A 21,814-nucleotide genomic window follows, 5' to 3' on the forward strand; every position below is an offset into this window, starting at 1 on the left:
CTCTTGATGAAAGTGAAAGTGGAGAGTGAAAAGGTTGGCTTAAAGCTCAACATTCAGAAAACGAAGATCATGGCATCCGGTCCCATCACTTCATGGCAAATAGATGGGGAAACAGTGGAAACAGTGTCAGACTTTATTTTTTCAGGCTCCAAAATCACTGCAGATGGTGACTGCAGCCATGAAATTAAAAGATGCTTACTCCTTGGAAGGAAAGTTATGACCAACCTAGATAGCATATTCAAAAGCAGAGACATTACTTTGCCAACAAAGGTTCGTCTAGTCAAGGCTATGGTTTTTCCTGTGGTCATGTATGGATTTAAGAGTTGGACTGTGAAGAAAGCTGAGCACTGAAGAATTGATGCTTTTGAACTGTGGTGTTGGAGAAGACTCTTGAGAGTCCCTTGGACTGCAAGGAGATCCAACCAGTCCATTCTAAAGGAGATCAGCCCTGGGTGTTCTTTGGTAGGAATGATGCTAAAGCTGAAACTCCAGTGCTTTGGCCACCTCATGTGAAGAGTTGACTCATTGGACAAGACTCTGATGCTGGGAGGGATTGGGGGCAGGAGGAGAAGGGGACGACAGAGGATGAGATGGCTGGATGGCATCACTGACTCGATGAACGTGAGTCTGAGTGAACTCTGGGAGTTGGTGATGGACAGGGAGGCCTGGCGTGCTGCGATTCATGGGGTTGCAAAGAGTCGGACACGACTGAGTGACTGAACTGAACTGAGGAAAGTAACAGAACAATGAGTTATGGGTGGGGCTTGAGGAGGGAGGGAAATAATTTAAATGGGGTTATCAGGAAAGGCCTTTTCTAGGAGGCAACATTTGAGCTGGGTCATGAGGGAGTAGCCATTAAGAGTAGCCGGAAAAGCATTCGTGTAGAGGTAACAGCAACTGTCAAGGCCTGAGGCAGCAACAAGCTTGGCATGTGCATGAAACAGCAAGAGGACGCATGGGGCCAGAAAACAGTGGAAGGAGAGAGTGCATGAGGGGAGGTGAGAGGGAGCCAGGGCCCCTGCACCCACGTGGTGAGTGGGTGGTGAGTTGCATCATCAGCCCTCCCTTGAGCATATTGTCCTTGTAGTTACATCCTTCTCTTCTTCATCTCCCCCCAAAATGGGCTAGAATCTGACTCAACCAGTGTGACCTCACGTAAGTCACATGTTTCTGAGACCCCAGGAAATGAGGGTAACTACATCTACCTCCTTGGGTTATTTGGAGAATTAGATAAGCCTAAGTAGATAAAAAAAGTTTAGCCTGTGCACAGGGCCTGTTATATGTTCAACAACTGGATAAATAATGATTTGTAGCTGGGAGATACATGGAGAACTTGCCACTGGGGCTCAATCCTTGTGAGCCAGAGACACCAAGTTATCAAATGTACTGACAGAGTGACTGAAGTCCAGAGAAGTCAAGGGACCAATCCAAGATAACACAGCAATTAAGGAGAAAAGTCAAACAAGATTCAGCCCTTCAGGGCCCACCAGCTGTTCATAACATTTACCAACACGGCAGCATGGCAGCCTCAGTTCAGTTCAGTCGCTCAGTCGTGTCCGACTCTGTGACCCCATGAATCACAGCACACTAGGCCTCCCTGTCCATCACCAACTCCCAGAGTTCACTCAAACTCATGTCCATCAAGTCGAAAACAGTAGTGGGGAGTGAAGGAAAAAGATTTTTTGAGCATCCGTGCTGAATTCAGAGTCCTGATGAAGTACCTGCTATACATCATGGATACAATGTTGAATCGTCTATGCTTTCTGTAGCTGTGAGGAATTCACAGACTTCTGGGGAAGTCAGTTATGCAAACAAATGCAATCTTGAGGGATAGAAGGTTTACTAGAGTCACAGGCAGACCAGGAAATTATACACTCTGCCCAGGGAGGCAGGGAAGACTCCAAAGAGGAAGTGACATGTGAGCTGACCCTGAAAGGTCCTGATGGAACCAGAGGTGTTTGATCTGACAGAGCAGAGGGGGCGAGCAGCAAATGGTAAGGCTGTGGAATGCTGCTGGTGAAGGGTCCCAGACCCTGGAATCATGGACACTTCAACTTGGTGGGCAAGAGAAAGGCACTGAAGGGAAGAACGTGAGGCAGCATCACTCTGGTCGGATGAGAGGGGATTTGAGAGGACAGGACAGGAGAGAGACCTGCTGGTTCAGAGCCTCCATTGTGGGTCCAGACCTAAGCTGTGACGAAAATGGACAGGAGGAGACAAGAGGACAGACTCTGCAGGCTCTGGGAAAGAGAATCAGCAGCAAGTATTGACAGACGGGATGCTGGGATGGGGCCAAGAGAGAAGGGATGCTTGCGGGCTGGACCCACCTTCCACCAAAAGGGGGAGCCCTGAGAAAGAGCAGGTGGGATTCAGTTCAGAGCAATAGCCACCAGCAAGGAGAGGGTTGCGACAATGTTGTTTTTCTTTTCACTCTGTGAGAATGTCTTTTCCAACTTCCTGGCATAAACTGGATGAAATCAGAGCCCCTCCAGGAGAAAGGAAGGAAGGGAGAGACTGTTCAGCTCCTCAGCACACCTAGAGAAGCGAGAACTCCTCAGTTCTTGTTGTCGTTCAGTTGCTGAGTCACGTCCGACTCTTTGTGACCCCATGGACTGCAGCACACCAGGCTTCCCTGTCCTTCACTATCTCCCAGAGTTTGCTCAAATTCATGTCCACTGAGTCGGTGATGCTATCTAACCAACTCATCCTCTGCTGCCCTCTTCTCCTTTCACCTTCAATCTTTCCTAGCATCCAGGTCTCTTCCTCAGTTCCACTAGGCCTCAACCCAGGGACTGGGAAGCTGGGCCCCTAGAACCAGTTGAATGCCATTTGAATCACTGCTATGCCATGCAAGCCAACAGCAGGCCCGAGAGGAATGGCCTAGAACCAAAGCTCTAGGCGGTTGTGGCAAACCCAGATTAGATCCAGGGCCTTGGCTGTGTTTCCCATTCTCCACTACCCAACAGGGATGCTCCCATCCCTCCTCCTCTCAAAAGTATCGAATCTCAACCAACAAATGCAACCCAGATTCAGCCCTGGACCACAGCCCTGCCACAGTTCTATTCCCAGAAGGATAAACCAGCACTGGCCTCTCCATCCCCCACTCCCCTGCCCCACGGCCACCTTGCTCCCATAGCAGCCCAAACCCCTCCGCCTCCAGCTGGGCAGAGAGCCGAGGCTTGTCACCGTTGCACCAGGCTGCCTTCCTATTTTCCCTGGACCTGATTATTTTAAGCCTCCGCTGAGGCCCCACCAGGCTGTGCCCAGTGTTATCTCCTATACACAGTCGCCGCCTTGTTAAAAGGCAATCAGAGGAGCTGACTTTAATAAATGTTAACACCCTCGGTGTGAAGTCTGGCAATTAAAACTCCTCCCTAGGACCTCTGAAATAGGCCTGTGGAAAATCCCCCATCTTAATAAGCTCCTGTCATCAGAGGACAACAGAGAAAGGAGGGGTGGAAAGGAGACATTAAAACTTTCAGAAGGAGGGGAAGTCAAGGAAGGGCCCCTTCTTCACTTCTCACCCCTCTCTCTGAGAATCCCAAAGAAGGCCCCTCTCATCGGAGGATTTAAACACAAACTAAGGTAGTCAGGGCCAGGAGACCAAAGGGGCAGTCTAGTCCAGTGGTTTTCAGACTTTAGGGTGCCAAAAACTCGTACAGAGGACTCGTTAAAACAGATCACCAGGGTCCCCTCCTCAGAGTTTCTGATTAGTAGATCAGGAATGGGGTCTGAGAAGTTGCATGGAGAGCAAGCTCCCAGATGATGCTGATGCTGTGGTCCATGGACCACAGTTTGAAAACAGACCTAAGCCAACATTCTTGCTTCATAGATGGGGAAAGCAGAGAGGAACAGGGACGTGCCCATGATCTCAGCAAAAGTCCATTTAAAAAGACCAAGGCAAGAATCTTGGGAGTGAGCCCCAAATGTATATTTTAAGTTCTTTTTCCCCTACAAGTACATAGTGTTCATTCATTGTCATCATCACCACTAACATCATTATCCTGAAATGAGATCTCTGCAAGTCAAGAGAAGAAAGAGTTGTGGTTGGCGTGCTGAATAACAGGACAGCCAGCCTCGTTCATCAATACACATGAAACCAAACCACAAAGGAATGCTCCTGAGTTCTTTGATTTCTGCAAATGACAAGATTTCCTTTGTTTCCACTTTAGATCAGAGACAGAGTTTCTCAGGGCCCTTAAACGTCACCTACTCAAAGTTCTTCACTGAGGCCCAGAGAGGGCAGGACACTTTTCTAAGGTCACACAGCAGGATGAGTGGCAGAGTGGTTTCCTAGCTCTCAGTCCAGTACTTCATCTCTGCAGCCTTCCTGGGCCCCTCAAGCATCAGACGCTCCATCAAACCAACATTCCAAAACCCAGGCTCTCTGGAGCAAGGGGGAGAGGAGCTGCCTGCCTACACGGTGGCAGGCATCACACGGACCGAGACTGCATGGTTGCATTTCGCTTCTACAGCACAGCCACCAGCACCCCTGGCAGAAATTGTCCTCTCTTACCTCTTAGCTGTCACAGTGGCACTCAGGGCTTTGTTGTCATTCCTTTCATTTGGAACTTAGACGTAAAATCCTCTGAACTATAAAACTTAAGCTTCCGGAAAACGGGAGAGCCAATGCTCTGGAGTCATTAAGAATATGGCCTTGCATACTCATTTCTTAGGCTTCTGGGTGGCTTAAACAACAGAAATTCATTGTCTAATAGTTCTGGAAACTAGAAGAAGCTAGAAGTCTGAAATATAGGTGTTGGCAGCGTGGAGCACTATACCAAAGTCACAGGTGTGAGGCCTTCTACCAAGGCCACAGACATGGAGCCCAGAACCAAAGTCACCACCAGAACTGACGGAACCCCACTGCAACTGCTGCCTAAAAGCTCCCTCCTTCTTACTGGCCAGCTCCCTGACCCCTATTAGGCAAAAATGCCCACCCTGGTACTCACCCTATAGTGTCCTAACCAATCACCTAATGCCACCCTTCCAGCAGGAATTATCTTTGTCTTAAAGCTATAAAAACTGGCTGCTAGCCCACAAAAAGTGTCTGCTCTCCCCGGCCCACTCACTGTATTTGCAGAGCCTACATTATCTCTGCTCCTTTCTGAAATACTTTGTGCCTGGAAATTCTTTTTCAATGCATTCTCAGAGGACCATGACAAGCAGGATCGGTTCTTCCCTAACACTGAGAGAGTCTAAGCTGCCTCTCTCCCAGCTTCTGGTGGTCTGCTGACAATCTTTGGCATTCCTCAGGTCTTGGGAGCATCATCCCCATTTCTGCTTTTAATATCTCATGGCGTTGTTCCTGTGTGCATGTCTGTGTCCAAACTCCCCCTTTTTAGAAGGCCATCAGTTATAATAGATTACAGGCCTCCCTATCCGGTATGACCTCATTTTAATTTAACTGATTACATCTGCAGCAACCTTGGTCTCAAATAAGGTCACATCTGAGGTACTGTGGGCTCGCACTTCAACATGTGGATTTGGGGGGCACACAATTCAATACACACATACTGTGTGGCTCACACAGACCCAAGTCTGCCCACCAGCTATGAGACCCAGAGCCAGCCCTGACCCCTCTGAGCACCATTTTTCTCAGCTCCAAAAATTAGAGGATTAAGGATCACATAGTCACAAAACAACAGCTACTGTGCAACCCTGGTACATCTAGGGGAGAATAAAGACCACACCATGAGCCTCAACTCCACCCACCAGTTTTGCAGCCCTGTGGTCCTGGGTGTTTTAATATATCTTTAACATCAGAGTTCAGTCTTCCTCACTGGAAAATGGGGATAGCAATGATATGAATCCCACAGAAAAGAATATGAAAGGTTTCATAAGAAAAGCACTTTGAAAACTCTCAAGTGGGAATGCTGACAGTGTTGGTGGTTGCCTACCACACTGTACAAGCTTCGTGAACTGCAGTGAGGGGGTCCCGTGAGGAAGGTCTGGCAACTGCGTGGATGGAGACTAGGAATCAGGCAACTGTGAGTCAGCAGTGCTGGGGCCTTGCAGGCAGCGGGACAGCTGATCTCTCAGTGGGGGTAGGAACTCTGGCAAAGACATCCACCAGACAAGGTTAATTCACTCAGACCCTGGAACCAAGGTGCTGCTGTGGTCAAGGCACCAGAAGCACCTGGATGGACAGGTGCTTCACTTCCTCTGAGGTTAGGGGAGGCCCAAGAGAGCGTCCTGGATCAGCCTAACTAACTCCACCTCCCTGCCTGCACCCCACCTCCACCCACTGACTTCTCGGGGATCAAAACAGCCTCTACCAATCTAACTGGTCTGTCAGCCAGTGATAGGAAAAGAGGGACTGGGGGCCTGATACAGGATTGGAAGGTGAAATGACCTGGGTAAGAATCCTGACATTGCTACTTGCTTACTTTGTGACCTTGGGAAAGATACCCCCCACCTCTGAGTCTCAGCTTCTCATCTGCCAGATACAGTTAATTGCAATGCCTGCCTCACTCATGAGGAGTTAATGGGTGCAATGGGTGGGAAGTGTTCACCCCTTCTGTGTGCATGCTCAGTCACTAAGTCATGTCCGACTCTTTTGTGACCCGATGGACTGTAGCCTGCCAGGCTCCTCGGTCCATGGGATTTTCAGGCACAAATACTGGAATGGGTTGCTATTTCCTTCTCCAAGGGATCTTTCTGATCCAGGGATCAAACCCACATCTCCTGCATTGGCAGGCAAATTCTTTATCACTTGAGCCACTTGGGAAGCCCCACCCACTCTATACAAAGAACATTTTTTAAAGAAAGGAAAAGAGAAAGGAATGAAAAATAAAATCCCCCATGACAGAGCTCTGGTCTAAGAGGAAGGAATCTGCCACCAACATCCTCTGTGATTTTGGACAAGTCTCTCAGCCTCTCAGGTCCTCAGTTTTCTTCTGTCACGTGAAAGTGAAACAGGAGGGAAAGGGGCAAGGCAGAACCTTTAAAAGAATGACATGGCCATAGGACATGACAAAAACTGCTTAGAACCAACTAGGTCCAAGATGGCAGCATTTTCCACTTCCAGGAGACCTTGAGCCTCATTGTAAGTTCACTGTAACACATTAGCACGTTAAATGATATACCCACTAACACTATGACAGTTCTGAGGCCAATCATAAAAGGTCAGAAAGTGCCCATTTTTCTGGAACTCCCCCTCCTGTGCCCCAAAATAATTGGCATGATCCTCCCACTCATTAGCCTATAAATTACCTAGCCTATAAAAACTAACCATACCATGTTTCGGGGCTCTCTCTCACCTTCTGAGATGGCCCACAGTCTTCCTATGGAGTGTGTTTCTCACTAAATAAATTCACTTCTTATTGTCACTTCAGGTCTGAATTCTTTCATGTCAAAGGGAAGAAACCAGCAACAGAAGGATGTGCTTGAATGGCTTTCTAGGTCTGTCATCTGTATGCATTATCCGAGACTTCCTTGGTCACTGTGAAAGTGTTTCAGAGCCACAGAGGAGGGAGGGACCCAAGAAGGGGAGGGCAGCAGAGGAGGGGCAGCTGTGCTCACACCCATGTTCCAAAAGAGACAGGCTCTGCCCAGTGCTCCCCTGCCCCTGGAGCTCATGGATGCAGCACCTTGCCCCCCACCTCCCCTGCCTTCCTGAGGAAGGCCTATCCATTCAGTCTGCCCCACCCAGAATGATCTTATCCTCAGCTCTCCTGACCCAGTTCCTACCTCAGAGACTCTGCATATACATCTACTGATTCTACACACACCGCCTGTGCATATGCATGCACTGGGAACAGGAACACACACACCACTTTCTCTGCCTCTGGCAGATCCACTCCCTTTCCATTCCATTTCCATTCTTTAGGAAATGCTGCTGCAATAGGTATGGGGAGTCAGAGAGGGACACAGGGGCAGCTCCCTTGAGGGGGGATTTGGGTATAAATCCTGTATCACCTGGGGTGAGGCAAACCTAACAGTGATTGGGCTGGAGTGAACTTCATTCTTTAGGGAAGCCACAGGACTTAGTCTTCAGAACCCAGGCTTCAGAGAAAGGCAGGGTAGAGTTCAAGTTCAAACTGTTAGGTAGTTAGAATAGGAAAAGGAGTCCAAAATGGTGGTGGCAAAAAGACAAATAAAGGGAAAAGCCCGTGAAAATGGAATAAAAGAAAATCCTCGGACTGGAGTGAGAACTTCAGGTGAAATAAACATGACCCCTTCTTGACTAGCTCAATTTGCATAGGGCAGGCTCAAGGTGGGGGAGGAGACAAATATATAAAAGAAAAAAGCCAGGATGGATTGAGGCCTCTCCTTTTGGGTCAGACCGCCCTCACGCCTCAAGGGTGTACTATCCTTTGCTTAATAAAACTGAGCTATAACCAAGCTGTAACACTGGTCTGCCATTTTAAATCTTTGCTGTGGTGAGACAGAACTGAGGAAATTACACACACCCCTGACATCTCTGGTGCCATGATTCAGATTTAACCTGGCTGAAACAACCTCAGCTCAGCTCCTGTGAGGTGGAGGCCAAACACAGCAGAAGCTCAACTCAGTGGAAGCTAAATGCAAAGAAAACCCAGCACAGTGGAAGTGACAAGAAGCCCAGCATGCTGGAAACCAGGACAGCAGAAACAAACTCAGCAGAAACTCATGCAGCTCAGTTTCAGATTCCAGAAGACCTCCAGTTAAGGTAGGAGGTCCTTGCCCTTATGGCTGGAAGTACATATGCTAACAAACAAACATACCCCCAGGTCAAACCTCCACTCCACTTTTATGGAACATCTGGACTTAGCTCCACCCAACTTATTATTAAAATACTCTTAATGCCCCTAACAGGACCAGATAACCCACTCCTTTGTCATTACTTCTGTTATTACCTAAAGTGGGTCTATGACGATGAAATGTTTACCACTGGGAACACCCTAAACTGCTCTTATGGAGGACTAGGGGAAAAAAATCAGTGACTTACATTCCCTCAGAGAAGTAAGAGGACAAGGTTTATGGCTGTTTCGCCAGGTTCCCAGTCTCACGGAACAGGCTTGGATTGCTTTACATCATGGTATCTATTCCCATCTGGGATGGACAAACCAGCAATGAGTTAAGATTACAACCCTTTAATCCTACCCAGCACTGGTCATGCTGGAGACCTTGGTGACACCCAACTCCAGCCTAGGGGTCCCATGAAATCGACCTGCCTCAGCCTGCCTAGGGATCTGGTCCTTGGAAGGTTGTCATGCTTCAACCTGCTTGGGGATCCGCCTGTCCAGTGGTCTCAGGAGGTCAACATGCCTCGACCTGCCCAGGGACCGAATTCTCGGGAGGCCGACCTGCCTCAACTGGCCTGGGGATTCAATCTCCAGGAGACTGTCATGCCTCAGCCTGCCTGAGGATCTGCACACTGACCCAGGGACGCCTGGCTCTCAGGTTGCAACAGTCCTCGGTAGGATAAGCTTCAGAAAGATCCACCCCTAAGGAAGTCCACCCATGGAAATAGAAGGAAGCCTATGAGTTGTGGGACTGTGCCCAGTCTTAGCAATAACTCAGGAGTCAATAAAAACCCCACTGCCCTTCTGTAAAGGCTAAAAGAGGCCCTCCAAAAGTTTACCAATCTGGACTTAAGACTCTTACGAGGGACAGGTGATTTTAAAGGACAAATTCCTGTTCCAATGTACATCAGACATCAGGATAAAGTTACAACAGCTACAGCAGCAGGACCTTGCTGCCTCTTGAGATGAGATGGTCCAGACAGCCACCAATACCTTTTATAACAGAGAACAGGAGAAGGAGGCCAAGGCCCAGGAAAGGGAGAAAAGGAAAGAGACAAGGCATGCTCAGATCCTGGCTGCCCTATGGCAAACCCCAAGCCTTTGAAGGACAAGGGCACAAGGCAAAAATTATTCTGTAAACAAGTGGAACATTGGGACAAAGAGTATCCAAACCATGACAAGTCTCCTAAAATGGCTTGCTACAAATGCCATCAATTAGGACATTGAGTGGCACTCTGCCCTTGAGATTTAAGAGCCTCAAGGTCAAGTGCCAAGCCTTCCCTCACGATGGTTCAAGAGGACTGAAGCAGCCCGTTCCAGCCAGCCTGCCTGTCACAGATAACCATCACGGGGCTGGAGCCAAGGGTACAACTGGATGTGGCAGGTAGGTCCGAGAATTTCCTGGTTGACACAGGAGCTACCTACTCTGTCCTGACCTCCTACTTTGGAGCTTTCTCCTCCCAAACCTGTACCATTTTGGGTGCTACAGGAAAAACAATTACAAAAAGATTCACTTCTTTGCTGCTGGGACAGACAAATATTTTCCCACCAGTTTCTGAGTGTCCTACTCCCTTATTGGGAAGAGATATACTCACTAAACTGGGGACCACCCTTGTGATGAGAAGCTTTTCAGCCCCTAGAGCCCTACAGCTTCTGGTTACTACTGAGGAACCCATTACACCCTCTCCAATAGGGAGGGACCAAAAACTATGGGAAGACAAAATTAAGCCCCAGTTGTAGGACCAGGGGACTCCTGGATGAGCCCACCAAGCTGAACCAGTCATCACTGTCTTCCCAGATCCCACCCGGTTTCCAAACCAGAAACAATACTCCCTCAGAAGAGAAGCTTGGGAAGGACTACAGCCTCTACTAAGTAAATTTTTCCTTGCCTGTGGGCTATTGGTCCCCACCCATTCACCGTGTAACACCCTGATTCTCCCTGTAAAGAAAAAGGATGAGACCTGAAGAATGCTTCAAGATCTCCAGATCATAAATGAAGCTGTAGTCCCCCTCCATCCCACAGTACCCAATCCCTATGTAATCTTGAGAGAAATCCCATCCAGTGCCAAGTGGTTTATAGTCCTGGATCTCAAAGATGCATTCTTTTGCGTATCACTGGCTAAAGAATCCCAATATCCTTTTGCCTTTGAATGGGAGGCTCCAGGAGAAAAACACCAACAGATGACTTGGACAGTATTACCTCAGGGGTTCAGAGATAGCCTCCACCTGTTTGGGTAGGCTCTTAGCTGGGATCTCCTAGATCTGGACCTGGGACCTAATGGGAAAATATTACTATATGTAGATGACCTACTAATCTGCTCTCTAGATGAGAAAAATGCCCAACAACATGCAATTTAGGTTCTAAACTTTTTGGCAGAGAGGGGATATAAAGTCCCCTACGCTAAGGCACAAGTGGTTGAAACAAAGGTCATTTACCTGGTAGTTCAGATTACACACAGGTCCAGGAGGCTGTCCTCTGATCCAGTACAAGGAATCCTCCAGTTGCCCTCCCCCACAACTTGAAAACAACTGCAAGCTTTCCTGGAGCTAACTGGCTGTTGTAGAATCTGGATACCCTACTATGGTCTAATTGCTCAGCCATTATATGAAAGCTTGAAGGGATGAGATGATTCAATCCCATTGATGTGGGGAACTCCCCAAAAGAAGGGAGAAAGAAAGAAAGAAAGTGAAGTCGCTCAGTTGTGTCCAACTCTTTGCAAACCCATGAACTGTAGCTGACCAGGCTCCTCTGTCCACAGGATTTTCCAGACAAGAATACTGGAGTGGGTTGCCATTTCCTTCTCCAGGAGATCTTCCCGATCCAGGGATCAAACCCAGGTCTCCCTCACTGCAGGCAGACTCTTTATCATCTGAGCCACCAGGGAAGCCCAAAAGAAGGCAGAGGCTACACTAAAACAAGCCTTAACTCAAGCACCTGCCTTGAGATTGCTAGACCCAGAAAAAGAATTCCAACTTTATGTCCAAAAAAAGGAAGGAATAGCCTTGGGAATGTTAACTCAAAGGTTGGGACCTGAGCCCCAGCCTGTAGCTTACTTATCCAAGAGGCTCTACCCAATTGCCTGAGGCTGGCCTCCCTGCCTTTGAAATCCTGCAGTTATTGCAATCCTGATAGAAGATGCTTCAAAACTCTCTTTTGAGGGCAAAGTAACTATTTTAATCAGCCACCAAGTGAAACAACTCCTGAATGAGAGAGGCCATTTATGGATCTCTGATCAAAGGATGCTCAGATATCAAGTAGTACTGATGGAAAATCCAGGCCTGACTATATCCCCTTGTGAGGTTCTTAACCCAGCTACTCTCCTACCTACCCCTGAGGGCTCTCTCCCCTTTCACTCTTGCCTAGAAACTTTGGACCATTGGATGAAACCCTGAGAGGGATTGTCAGAAGATCCTCTGACCAATCCTCAGGAAATCTGGTACACTGATGGAAGCAGCTTCATCTTGGATGGAAAAAGAAGAGCCAGATATGCAGTAGTCTCCAATTTTTGAGACCATAGATGCTTTGACACCAGCTACATCAGCTCAATTGCCTGAGCTCATAGCCCTAACTTGAACTTTAGAGCTGGGGAAAGGAAAAAGAGTAGCCATTTACACTGACTCCAAGTATGCCTTTCTGGTGCTACATGCACATGCTGCTATTTGGAAAGAGACCACTTGACCACCTGAGGGTCCCCAGTCAAATATGGTGATCAAATCCTTAGGCTCTTAGAAGTAGTCCATCTTCCCGCTGAGGTTTCAGTCCACCACTGTAAAGGACACCATAAAGGGAGCACGGAAGTGGCACAAGGGACCCAATCAGGCAGCTAAGACAGCAGCCTTACAGAACAATGACCTAATAGGGGTTGCCACCTTACTTCCACAGACTAATTTCCCTTAAACTCCTTCATATACTGAAGGTGAGACTCTTAAAGCTGAGAGTTAGAGCTTTCAAGAAGATCATATGGCGTGGTTCCAAAAGGAGGGACTTCTTTTCTGCTTGGGAACCTCCAATGGAAGTTAGTTAACTCCTTACATGCCACCAGTTATTTAGAGGAGAAGGCCTTCCAAAAGATTACTAGAAAGGTCCTTCAGAGGAACAGGCCTCCAAACAACTATAAGGCAAGTGGTCTCCTCTTGTCCCACTTGCCAATTGGGAACCCTTGGGGGTTCCCAAGGAGCTCAAAGACCCCAGCTGGCCCAGCCCGTCCAGTGGCGTGGGACCTACCCAGGAGAGGACTGGCAGATGGATTTCACGCAGATGCCAGTTTCTCAAGGGTATAAATACCTACTAGTCATGATAGATACATTCACAGGGTGGATTAAAGGCTTTCCCACCTGGACTGAGAAGACTGAGGAGGTGGTAAAAAAAAAAAAAAAAAAAACTGCTCCATGAAATCATTCTGAGATTTGGTCTGCCCAGGTCATTACAAAGTGACAATGGGACATCATTTACTTCTAAGGTCACCCAAGGGGTCTCTAAATCACTGGGCATTATTTAGTACCTCCATTGTGCCTGGAGGCCTCAGTCTTCAGGAAAAGTAGAAAGAGTGATTTTATCACTTAAAATCAGTGGTAAAAAAGATAACCCAGGCGTCTTCCCTGGGATGGAAGGAGGCTTTACCGATAACTCTCCTCCACACCCATATTGCCCCTAAGGAACAGGTTGGTCTTAGTTCTTATGAGATGCTATATGGGAGACCTTTTGTTTATGTCAATGACCTCTTCCTAGATCCAGCAGTTCAGACTCTCTGGTCTTATACCATGGCCAATGGGCAATTCCAACAAGAAATATGCTTGTGGGGTGTCAACCAGGATCCAAAAGATTCTAAAGAGCCACCACTATATGCTGCAGGGACTCAAGTCCTAATTAAAGTCTAGAAAGATGGGTCCCCAAAGGCTCAACTCCAGCATACATGGAAGGGTCCCTACCCTGTAATACTTTTTACTCCCACAGCAGTCAAGGTACCAGGACATGACTCCTGGATTCACTACTCATGAGTCAAGCCATGGAAGAAAACAGAAGAGGACACTCAATACACCTGTGAGCCCCTGGGAGAGCTCAGATACCTATTCAGGACTACCAATGAGTGCCATTCTAATGAACACCCCTCAAAATTAAGTTTCTGGGGATAGGATTTCTCAGGATAGCTTTAAAGAGCAAAGACAGCTTGGCAGGGGTTGTACTCCAAAATAGACAAGAGACAGATCTCCTGATCCCTGAACAAGGAGGGACTTGAGCCATCTTGAATGAGACATATTGTTTCTGCATAAATACCTCCAGCTAAGTTAAAGAAAGTCTCACAGTCCTCAAGAAAAACATTCAGATCCTACAGGATCTCAAAGAACAAGCTGGAGAGTTCTCAGGGTGGCTACAATCTCTCTTTGGGGGATCCTTCTCCTGGTGAGGGGGGATTTGGAGTTGGCTAATGCCCCAACAAATCCCTGATTATCACCATATTGATGCTGCTTATGATTGCTCCATGTATTATCAATTGTCTAACCTGTTTTGTCTCTGCCCAGGTCAACAAGCTACAACATGCAGTGCCAGTTCAACAAGGATATATAAAACTACACCTGACCATGGAAAATATCACTCACCCTTAGATCAGATCAGATCAGATCAGTCGCTCAGTCATGTCCGACTCTTTGCAACCCCATGAATCGCAGCATGCCAGGCCTCCCTGTCCATCACCAACTCCCGGAGTTCACTCAGACTCATGTCCATCGAGTCAGTGATGCCATCCAGCCATCTCATCCTCCATCGTCCCCTTCTCTGCCTGCCCCTAATCCCTCCCAGCATCAGAGTCTTTTCGATTGAGTCAACTCTTCACATGAGGTGGCCAAAGTACTGGAGTTTCAGCTTCAGCATCATTCCTTCCAAAGAAATCCCAGGGCTGATCTCCTTCAGAATGGACTGGTTGGATCTCCTTGCAGTCCAAGGGACTCTCAAGAGTCTTCTCCAACACCACAGTTCAAAAGCATCAATTCTTCAGCACTCAGCCTTCTTCACAGTCCAACTCTCACATCCATACATGACCACAGGAAAAACCATAGCCTTGACTAGACAGACCTTTGTTAGCAAAGTAACGTCTTTGCTTTTGAATATGCTATCTAGGTTGGTCATAACCTTCCTACCAAGGAGTAAGCGTCTTTTAATTTCATGGCTGCAGTCACCATCTGCAGTGATTTTGGAGCCCAGAAAAATAAAGTCTGACACTGTTTCCACTGTTTCCCCATCTATTTCCCATGAAGTGATGGGACCAGATGCCATGATCTTCGTTTTCTGAATGTTGAGCTTTAAGCCAACTTTTTCACTCTCCACTTTCACTTTGATCAAGAGGCTTTTGAGTTCCTCTTCACTTTCTGCCATAAGGGTGGTGTCATCTGCATATCTGAGGTTATTGATATTTCTCCCGGCAATCTTGATTCCAGTTTGTGTTTCTTCCAGTCCAGCGTTTCTCATGATGTACTCTGCATAGAAGTTAAATAAGCAGGGTGACAATATACAGCCTTGACAAACTCCTTTTCCTATTTGGAACCAGTCTGCTGTTCCATGTCCAGTTCTAACTGTTGCTTCCTGATCTGCATACAAATTTCTCAAGAGGCAGATCAGGTGGTCTGGTATTCCCATCTCTTTCAGAATTTCCCACAGTTTATTGTGATCCACACAGTCAGAGGCTTTGGCATAGTCAATAAAGCAGAAATAGATGTTTTTCTGGAACTCTCTTGCTTTTTCCATGATCCAGTGGATGTTAGCAATTTGATCTCTGGTTCCTCTGCCTTTTCTAAAACCAGCTTGAACATCAGGAAGTTCACGGTTCACATATTGCTGAAGCCTGGCTTGAAGAATTTTGAGCATTACTTTACTAGCGTGTGAGATGAGTGCAACTGTGCGGTAGTTTGAGCATTCTTTGGCATTGCCTTTCTTTGGGATTGGAATAAAAACTGACCTTTTCCAGTCCTGTGGCCACTGCTGAGTTTTCCAAATTTGCTGGCATATTGAGTGCAGCACTTTCACAGCATCATCTTTCTGGATTTGGAATAGTTCAACTGGAATTACATCACCTCCACTAGCTTTGTTCATAGTGATGCTTTCTAAGGCCCACTTGACTTCACATTCCAGGATGTCTGGCTCCAGGTCAGTGATCACACCATCGTGATTATCTGGGTCATGAAGATCTTTTTTGTACAGTTCTTCTGTGTATTCTTGCCATCTCTTCTTAATATCTTCTGCTTCTGTTAGGTCCATACCATTTCTGTCCTTTCCACTATAAGGACTCTGAGGCTTGAGACTAGCAAGAGGGGGAGACCCAATGCCCCTCTCCATCCCAGCTCAGCAGGAAGCAGCCAAAGAGATCTCAATGCCCTTACTCCCAAAGAATTGGGCCTCCCATCTCTTGAGGGGGGGAATGTTAGGTAGTTAGAATAGGATAAAGGAGTCCAAAATGGCAGAGGCTGAAAGACAAAGAAAGGGAAAAGCCAGTGAAAATGAAACAAAGGAAAATCCTCAGACTGAATCCTCAGACTGGAGTGAGAACTTCCGGTGAAACAAACATGCCCCCTTCTTGGCTAGCCCAATTTATGTAGGGCAGGCTCAAGGGTGGGGAGGAGACAATTTATATAAAAGGAAGAAGCCAAGACGGATTGAGGCCTCTCCTTTAGGGTTGGCCCGCCCTCACACCTCGAGGACCCACTCCAGTGTTCTTGCCTGGAGAATCCCAGGGACAGAGGAGCCTGGTAGGAGGCCATCTATGGTGTCGCACAGAGTCGGACATGACTGAAGCGACTTAGCAGCAGCAGCAGCAGCACACCTCAAGGGTGTACTATCCTTTGCTTAATAAAACTGAGCTGTAACTGAGCTGTAACACTGGTCCGCCATTTCAAATCTTTGCTGTGGCAAGACAGAACCGAGGAAATTGCACATTCCCTCCAACAAAACTGCTGCTAACTTAAGAGTTGAATGCTGGGACTCTGGGTCAGATCCAAAAACATTTACTGAGAGCCTCATATATGCTAGGCCACCTTTCAGACTCTGGCAAGGAAAATCAATAGACAAGGCTGGCTACCTCCACGGAACTGACCCTCTAGCAAGAGGGGAAAGACAATAAACACAGTACAGATACAGTATATTTCAAATGCTATGTTGCTGGGGGAAAGTAGCAGAGGAGACTAATGGGAAATCGGGCACAAATGCAGCAGAGGGGGGAGGCAGGCTAGGGTGCAAGAAGTAGTAAGACTTGAAAGGAAACTTGAAAGAGGCAAAGAAGTTGTCCAAGGAAGACATCTATGGCAAAGGGAATGGCTGGACAGAACGTTCTAAGAGGTTAGTTACACAGTTGAAATTCTGGCTTCACCATTTACTAGCTATATGGCCTTAGTGATATCGGATCCTATGGGGCTCCTGGGCACAAAAGCCTTTCTGTGTCCTTTGTTTCCATTTGTAGGAAATAGGCTTTATTCAGCCTCCAAGACCTTCCCTGAGTTCCAAAGGGCAGGTTCAAATAGTTCCTAATTAGGGAAGGGAGGGGATGCAGAAATAAGGGAGGAGCAGTGAAGAAACAATAGTGCTGCCTTGGGGGAGGGTCCTGGATCCCCCTCAGGGATACACATTACAATATCTTTGAGCTGTTTTGCAGAGACTGAAGCCCCCACCACGTGGAAGAAGTTAACTGTATGCTGCCCACAAGCACAAAGACTGCAGACCAGTCAGACCTTCATCACTAACCAATCAGAAGAATGTCCATAGCTGATTGCACCCTCGTCTCTGAAGGAGAAGGTTACTATAACCCTCACTAGCCGTTCCAGTTTAGGACACAGTTTTAAGGGTTTTAGCCCACTTTGGCCTCCTTTGCATGGCAAAGCAATAAATCTTTTCTATTTCATCCAAAACCCTGTCTCTAAGAATTAAATCACTCTAGGGTACAGAGGCCCGATTTGGCTTCATTAGGAGGTTACTGAATCTTTCTGAGTCTCAGTTTCCTCATCTACCAAGAGCACATAATGATAGTACCCACCGCAAAGGGTTGTCAGAGCAGTTAAAAGTCACCAAAGGCCAGAATAGAGGAGCAAAGATCACAACGAACTCTCATTCCCTCGAAAACAACAAAAATATGGGCAAAACAATGAAAATTAGTCACTTTAGACTCCTGACAACTAACCAAGCCACAAAAGTGAAGCTGCTCAGTCATGTCTGACTCTTTGTGACCCCATGGACTGTAGTCTGCCAGGCTCCTCCATCCATGGTATACTCCAGGCAAGAATACTGTCGTGGATTGCCATTTCCTTCTCCAGGGGATCTTCCAGACCCAGGGATTGAACCCAGGTCTCCCTCATTGCAGGCAGACTCTTCACCATCTGAGCCACCAGGGAAGCTTAAAATCAACTATCCAAGAGAGAGACTACTGAACATCAGCAAAAGAGTGAAGCCTGTGGTATTTCAACTTGGGGCTATTCCCACCCTCGTCCCTCCCCAATCAGAGTCCCGGTGGCCAGCAACCAGCAGCTTTGTGGACAACAAAGAGAGTCAACTGCACGGGGGGCTCCATTAAAAATGCAACATAGCAAAACTTACAGGATGCAGAAAAAGGAATGTTTAAAAGCAAATTTATAGCTATAAACGCCTATATTAAAAAATAATAAAGATCCCTAATCAATACACTAATTTTCCACTTTAAGAAACTAGAAAAAGACAAGCAAACCAAGCCCAAAGCAAGCAGAAGGCAGGAAACAACAAAGTTCAGAGCTGAAACAACTGAAATATGGATTAGGAAAACAATGGAGAAAAGACAATGTAACCAAAAGCTGGCTTTTTGAAAAGATCAATAAAGTTGGCAAACTTTTAGCTAGTCATACTAAGGGGGAAAAGACTCATATTGCTTAAATTAGCAATAAAAGAAAATAATTACTGACCTTACAGAAATAATGAAGATAATAAGGGACAACAATGAAAACTATAGTCCAATGAATTAGATAAACTTAAATAAAATGGTCAAATACCTAGAAAGTCATAAATTATTGAAACTGGTTTAAAAATTTTATAATCAGAATAGACATAACAAATAGATTGTATTAGTAATTCTTAAACTAATTTAGCAACAAAGCCCAGACCCAGATGACTTGACTAGTGAACTCTTAAAAATATATAAAGAATTAATATCAATCTATACAATCTCTACACAAAAACAGTAGAGGACACTTTCCAACTTCCTCTATGAGGTGTCTAAAGTCCAACCAGTCAGACATCACAAGAAAATCACAGACCAATATCCCTTGTGAATAGATACATTAAGATCCTCAATAAAATACTTGCAAACTGAATCTAAGAACATATAAAAAGTACTATTCACCATAACCAAGTGGGTTTTATCCCAGGAAATACAAGGTTGGTTTAACATCTGAAAGTCAACTAATATAACTAGTATATCATATAAACAGAATAAAGCCTCAATATCACTAATCATCAGGGAAATGCAAACCAAAACTGCAATGAGACATCACCTCTCACCTGTGAGGATGACTATTACCAAGAAAAAGAAGATAACAAATGTGGGTGAGAATGTGGAAAAATCAGAAGCTTTGGGCATTGTTGGTAGAATGTAAAATGTCACAGGTACGAAGTAAAACAATATGGATGCTTCTCAAAACAAATTAAAATAGAACTACCGTATAATCTAACAATCTCAATCTCTGGGTATATATCCAAAGGAAATGAAAACAGGATATCAAAAAGATGTTTGCTTTAAACATGGTTATTGCAGTATTATTCATAATAGGCAAGATATAGAAAAACCCTAAGTGTCCAACAACAGATAGACAAAGGTGATATATATGTATCATATATATATGATACACACACACAATGGATTATTATTCAGCCATAAAAAAGAAAGAAATCCTGTCATTTGCAACAGTATGGATGGAGCTTGAGCAAATTCTGCCAAGTGAAATAAATCAGATACAGAAAGACAAATACAATATGATTTCATGTGTATGTGGAATCTAAAAAAGCCAAACTCCAAGAAACAAAGAGTACAGTGATGATCACCAGGGACTGGAGGGTAGGAGAACTGAGAAGACATCAGTCAAAGGGAAATCTGCAGTTAGAAGATGAGTATGTTCTGGGAAACTAATGTACTATAGTAGTGATTATGCTGCTACTGCTAAGTCACTTCAGTCGTGTCCGACTCTGTGTGACCCCATAGACAGCAGCCCACCAGGCTATCCCGTCCCTGGGATTCTCCAGGCAAGAACACTGGAGTGGGTTGCCATTTCCTTCTCCAATACATGAAAGTGAAAAGTGAAAGTGAAGTCGCTCAGTCGTGTCTGACTCTTAGCGACCCCATGGACTGCAGCCTACCAGGCTCCTCCGTCCATAGAATTTTCCAGGCAAAAGTACTGGAGTGGGGTGCCATTGCCTTCTCCGAGTAGTGACTATAGCTAGGACTATAGTTATAGTCATGACTATAGTTAACAATACTGTATCACATACTTCAAAACTGCTAAGAAACTAGATCTTAAATGTTCTTACCACAAAAACTAAATGATAACTATATGCTGTGATAGGAGTGTTAGCCCAAGGTACAGTGGTAATCATGTTGCAGTATTAAAACCTTTCAAATCAATATGTTGTGTTGTTCAGTCACTCAGTCATGTCTGACTCTGTTGTGCCAGGCTCCTCTGTCCAGGGGATTCCCCAGGCAAGAATACTGGAATTTCCTCCATTTCCTCCTCCAGAGGATCTTCCTGACCCAGGGATTGAACCTGCATCTCCTGCTTGGTAGGCAGATTCTTTACTATCTGAGCCATCTGATCAGTATAATCAACACCTTAAACTCACACAATGCTGTATGTCAATTACGTCTCAATAAAAGAAAAGAAGACCTCCCCAGTCTTCCCAATATACTCAGCTTCTGCCTCCAGAGGGCCTGAAAATCTCAAGCACAAAGCAGACTGTTTAAATCATCCATCACTTACCAGCCCCGGAACCTTGGAAAAGTCAGCTCTGAGCTTTAAAGCACCCTCCAACTCTAATACCCAAAGACTGGATGTCACAGCAAAACAGAAATCAGATCATGTTATCTAGCTGGTCGCCGTGGCCTTTAGGGTCCTGAATTATTTTAGCTTCTGTTAGCTTCTGTTAGTCTCATCTTGGGAGAAGGCAATGGCACCCCACTCCAGTACTCTTGCCTGGAAAATCCCATGGGTGGAGGAGCCTGGTAGGCTGCAGTCCATGGGATGGCTCAGAGTCAGACACGACTGAGCGACTTTCCCACTTTTCACTTTCATGCATTGGAGAAGGAAATGGCAACCCACTCCAGTGTTCTTGCCTGGAGAATCCCAGGGATGGGGGAGCCTGGTGGGCTACCGTCTCTGGGGTCACACAGAGTCGGACACGACTGAAGCGACTTAGCAGCAGCAGTCTCATCTTTACCATGGTCCCCTGTGACCTTCTCCAGTTCCTTCAACCAAGCCAGTTTCCCACCTCAGAGACTTTGCATCCACAGTTCCCCCTGTCTGCACACCCCTCCCACCCTGACTCCCCTCCATCATTCAGGTCTCAGCTCAAATGTCACCTCCTCAGAACTGATCCCCTATCACCCAAACCAAACACATGACCTCATACTATTCTCATCAGTCTCTGAAATTCATATATGTTTTCTTGATTTCCACCAATCTTCTCTACTAAAACACGTTCCACAAGAGCAGGGATGCTCTTAGAACAGGGCCTGATACTTACAGGTTTTCAGTAATTACCTGTTGAATGAATGAATGTTCTTAACTGAGTGGGAGCCACATCAGCTAAGGAAGGATTCATTTGATACATTTACTGAGGCATAGCAGGGACCTGAATCCTGAGGCCGCAGGCTGGAAAGAATTGATCAGGTACAAGGCTGGCAGGTTACCCTGGCACCAGGCCCCAGGAAGCAGCAGAAAAAGTATTGCTACAAAGAGAGTTTCAGGACCATTCCAGACTCAGTCCTTACTGCTGCAACACGTACAAACACACAAGGGCTCACACACACTCCTCCAAACTCTGCCTCCCAAGAAAAACAGCTTAACAGCTCCAGCTCCCTAGATCACAGGCT

This window comes from Bos javanicus, chromosome 7 (genome assembly GCF_032452875.1).
Source record: "Bos javanicus breed banteng chromosome 7, ARS-OSU_banteng_1.0, whole genome shotgun sequence".
Classification (NCBI taxonomy): Eukaryota; Metazoa; Chordata; class Mammalia; order Artiodactyla; family Bovidae; genus Bos; species Bos javanicus.